We start from the raw sequence: 5,557 nt of genomic DNA, 5'->3' as shown, positions 1-5,557 counted from the left end.
CAAAGCTGTTTAAAGACCGCGCCGAGGAGTTGGTACGCATGTTCTGGCTAAGCACGACTTGATTGGATGAATGCACGCCCAATGATTGAAATTTTAGTGTACTCTGTCCAATTCACAAGAACTGAGACCCAGCAGTAATTATCGCGAGATCAGCCCTCTTGACATGACGTATGATGTTCCATCGACAATAGCACACTCTATGGAAGACTTAAACTCATTATAAACAAGTTAATTGGACCTTATAAATGTAGCTTTAGAGCTGGGGTATTCAGCGTAGGTCACATCGACATCCATCAGTTTGTTGTCGGTTTCAAAACTGGTTTCGACAGCACTGACAATAGCTGCCTAATAACCATCAGCAGCATTAAAATAGGATAGGATCTTTCCGAAACGTTCAATAACAGATCGTGTGATTCTTCCGTGGGTTTAGTAAAACAAACGAAAGATGTTCATTTTGTGGTGAACGCAGACAAAGACAAGCACTTGGAAGCAAAGCTCCTCTTATCTTGGTAACTACTGAACTTTTGATCTTCACACTGTTGCCCAGCAATCTTGTCCCATTATGGGGCCCAGGTCTACCTCAAGGGGCCCAGAAACATGATAACAAACCGAGATGAGAAATTATTTGGAGCATTCGCAAGGCTTTTGAAGCTGTGCACTTGGACATTGAATATCGGGATGATGGAACCACGAACTACATGGGATCTACGGTAACAAGGAGCATATAAAGGCCACGTCGTTTGCATGGAAGATGATGATCCCGCAAAAAAAAAAACTTCTTCCCTTCAAGAGCCACGGATGGCGAATGGATAAGAACCAATAAACCCATATACTAGATATGAGTAAGAGTATGAGTATATGTATATGACTGACTCTGCAATTGATAGCACCAACTGACGAAGGTTTGCGTTCTTTGCTCTGACCGATCTCTTCTTCTTTTTCTTTATCGGTACACCGCTTACGCCATTATAGCCGAGTTAAGAACAGCGCGCCAGTCGTTTCTTCTTTTCGCTACTTGGCGTCAATTGGATATTCCAAGTGAAGCCAGGTCCTTCTCCACTTGATCCTTCCAACGGAGTGGAGGTCTTCCTCTTCCTCTGCTTGACCCGGCATACTTTACGAGCTGGAGTGTGTTGATCCATACCGACGATATGACCTAGACTTGCAGAATTTGGTCTTTGTGCGACGAGAGAGGACTTTATTTCTCAATTGCCTACTCGGCCCGAAGTAGCAACTATTTTATCAAAAGCGCTCTTCCGTTTATTAGGGCACATATTACTGCCTCTAGTTTCTCAAGGTTATAGAGCTGTAAGCATTGCAACTCCTTTATAAGGCAAGCTCTAGTTTTTAAATTTTTGGTTCTGGATCGTGTCTACATATTTGATAGACACTCACATACTACTGCAAGTCCCTACAATACAAGTTTTCATTAATTTTGACTAAGCGCTGCAACCATGACAAACCTTTCCGAGCTTGGTTAGTGGCATTCATACTGCTGTTGTTGTACAACCACAACGATTACGACAACAACTACTGCAATCAGTAAACTTTTTGTTTTTTTTTTACGTTCCCAATCGCAATTGACAGAAGTAAAAGAAGCAGCAGAATATTTCTCTGGAATATGAATGCCATAAATGCAGCAGATAACGGGTGCTAACTTATAAGTATGTATGCATATCGACAAACACACACACAGGCATGCACTGGCGCCGAGTTGCCAATCAATGTGCATTTAATGAAATAGCTAAGTGCTGGTGTTAGTGCTGCTGCGGACATCAATAAATAGCGCACACACCCATCGCATTGAATGGCAACCACAACAAAGCATTTGTGGTCCAAACGAGCGACGGCTACACCGTTAGAATGGGCACAAACACACACCACACATACATGCATATGTACTGGGTGGCCACTGCAGAGATGGCACTGTGAATGCCATCAAATTGTTAGCTGTTGTTGTCTATGTTGCCGGCTGCTGCCAATGCCAATGGTTATTACCGTGGTGACAATTGCATGCAAATCATCGAATTTCCAACGCACACCCAGCAACGTCACTTACATCAGCCCCAACATCAACAGCGGCAAAAACACTAACAGTGGCAGCGGCAGCGGCAGCAGCACAATTGTTTGGCGCAGCAATATGCGGTGGTTCAAACGGTTGCACCATTGTTGCTGTGCGCTAGCACAGCCATAGACTATTGCGCAAATTGGGCACACAACATCAGCAACAACACCAAGAACAACAGCAACAGCGTTTGCTCGTTGGCACTGTACGTTTGGTTGGGTCATTGCTTGCGCGCAGTGATGTGCGATGGTCCCTGGACAGATTTGGTTGCGCAAATTGCACATTTCGATATGGCTGTGGCATGCAACGTGTCACCGTTGTTGGTCGTTGTGAAATATAGCGTTGTGAGCAAACATCAAATTTTACCAATTTTCCATCTTCGTTTGTATGTATGAGTGCGCGCGCGCGCAACCCTCTGTGTGTGTATGTGCGTGCATGTGTGTGTGTGTGTGCGTTCGTCGTATTTGTCATTCGGCCAAAGTGTTGTTATTGCCGTGTAAGCTGCTCTGTTGCGCTTAATGGTAAATGTCGCAAATGCCGGGTGTACATTGCTTGATGGCTTGTGCATGGCTTGTTGTTTGCCATGCATTGCCAGCTGTTGCTGTTACTATTGCCCAGCAGCATGCGGCAGCATTTCTAACGACTAGTGTAAATGTAAATGTAAATGCAAATATGCCTATTGTTGCAATCATTGTTGTGCACATAGCCACAAAATGTTTGGGTTTGCTGCTTGAAATAAATTTGACATTGCCATTATAGTAAGGCCGGTCAGGGGCGTATATATAAAGCCTATATATAATTGAAAATTCAGTATTGAATATCGGAAGCACACACACACATACATTTCAATTGTTGTAAAATATATTCATATATTTTTGGTGTGAATATGAGTTTATGTGTATGTGTGTGTAGGTGGTATAAAGGCTTGCCGTTTATTTGGTTGGTTTACATAGCAGTTGGAGTCGGTGTAGCTCATTAAAAAAATGGCGCAAATTCAGTGCTAGGAACCGTAAATTTTTATTATTAAGTAGCACGTCTTATTTCTGGAGCTCTTACTACAAATGTTTCATAACAGTGAGAATAAGAGAACGGCAGCGAAGAAGTTAAAAATCAACTGAATAATACCTCAGAGAGTTTGAGAGGAAGCATTCTTGCCCAGCTTGGCATCCCAAGGTCCGGAGTTAAGGGTTTAATACATAGGCATGTAAATTTACATAAAACTAACCGGGCGTGATCCCGAAAGAAATGCATCCTTAGCATGTAATATGAAACACAAAATGCCTTTCAGCAGCACTTTTGGAATATTCTCTTTACGAAACCACAAAAAAAAACAACAAAATAATAATAATAGTAGAAACAGTCAATTATTGATTTTTGAAGCTCAGATAACCTGTTTTCACTTCATTTCATTTCATTGGTATAATATACTAATATTACAGCATGGAAGAGAAGAAGTATTTCCGGAATCATTGTGTGCATTCACCGTCCTTTGCATGAAGTTTCTTACCGTTGCTGCCACATTGTGATGCTTTGGATTCTCTTCTTTATTATATTTTAATCATTTTATTTGCTTTACATGTTGTATGTTTCAAGTGCTTCTTGAATTTAAGTCTTGAGTGCACTATTACACCAAGGTACTTAAACTTTTCTTCAAGTTTCCTGGAGCTAATAAGCAAAACTTCTATTTTCTGCTCAACCAGCTCTAGTCTAATGGTAGCAAACTATCGGCCAACTATTTATACAGTCATTACATTTGATCCGGAGGTCTTCAAGATGTTTAGCCATTGCTACCACTATCCGTACGTCTCGCTGCCCATCAGTTTTTGAAATATCATTATGAAATTTTGCTGATGTCCTTTTCTCTCTACAGGGCTGCTCATTTGTCTCATCTGCCGATATGACATACAAATTGAAATCAATTTCTCCTATAGAAAACTTTTTCGCTTGATGAGATATTTTCACGAAATTGGGCATGCGTTTTTTTCCAAGACAACAACAAATTTTCCGAACTGTTCCGATTGGACTACTATAGTAAATAGCTGCCATAAAAAGTGAACAATCAAAATCAAGTTATTGTATGAAAAATTTTTTCCATTTAATGAGATATTTTCAATAAATTTGGCACAGATTATTGTTCAAATCAACGCACAATCTGCGATAACACTTTTGAGATCGAACTACCCTCACACATAGGCAATGTTAGGTCGTAGAGTTGATCCAAAATCTATGGATCTCACTTCCACAGATATTTGACCTTTTTGTAATTCTTAAAATCCAACATATGGATCACCAGATTCCCATTAAAAGAGGAAGCGTTTTGAGCCTACAAGCACAAGTTTACTAAGACAGTTAATATTCATCCCAGCATCTTCGATCACGTTCGTCAAAAGTATGTCTACCGAGTTATTTCAATCTCAGTTAAGAAAAATCCGCGCAATAAACAAAGAGGTAACAATATAATGCTTCCTTATCTTCCTACATATATTGACCTATTGGTCAACGCCTGCTGAGTTCACTTAAGGTCCAAAAGTTCACATAAAGACATGAGACAACCGACTCGCTTCCAATCGGATGAAATAGTGAGGGGTGTTCTCCCTAGCAAGCTCATCGGCTTTGCAATTTCCCGCAATTTTCGCTGTGCTCGAGCACCCATACAATTCTAACATGGATAAGGCTTGAAGCTATTGCTAATGAGGTCATGTACTGAATATCTAGTTTTGAATGCACAGTCATCGCGCTCAAAGTCGGAAATTGAGTTGAGAGATGTTGAGGTTGTCTTTAGTATATCACCCATACTACACATATGATGGTCACTCTTTGAATACAAGACTGACAGATCCAAATCAAGTTATTATAAGTAAATATCTTTATGATCTTCTTCTTCTACTACTCCTTCATCTTGTTTTTTTTTTTTTTTTTTTTTGTTATTTCTTCCTCATCTGCCACTAATCTAGCTTCGTTTTCCTAATAGTCTACCGCCACTTTCATTTCGTTTCTTCCTCTTTTTCAAATACATTTTAATCCGGTTCTTCAAATGACGCTATTATATCTTTTTTCTTCCCTTTTAATAACACTCCTTGATTCTTGCTTGCAACTTCCTTTCACTTCCTTTCTAACTCAACCCGCGGCAACTCTAGAAACCATTATAGTCTCCATGGGTACTTCTCAGCTCTACTCGTATGCTTATTCAACATTTCCCCTCCTCATAATATTTATTCCTCCACTCCATTACATTTACGATATCTTCTTCTTTATGAAGCACACATTTGAGCAATTACGATTATAACATTTATTGTAAAGTTCTTTTCCAATATACATATGTAATTCCAACACAGCAATGTTTTGAAGCTCTTTAGATAAAGATATAGATATAGATATAGATATAGATATAGATATAGATATAGATATAGATATAGATATAAATATAGATATAGATATAGATATAGATATAGGTAGGGAAAAAGATAGAGATAGAGAGAGAGAAAGAGAAAG

Source organism: Bactrocera latifrons, unplaced genomic scaffold (genome assembly GCF_001853355.1).
Source record: "Bactrocera latifrons isolate USDA-ARS-PBARC rearing strain unplaced genomic scaffold, ASM185335v1 scaffold_298, whole genome shotgun sequence".
In the NCBI taxonomy this organism is placed as follows: domain Eukaryota; kingdom Metazoa; phylum Arthropoda; class Insecta; order Diptera; family Tephritidae; genus Bactrocera; species Bactrocera latifrons.
The sequence above is the reverse complement of the archived record's forward strand: the minus strand, read 5'-3'. Positions refer to the sequence as shown.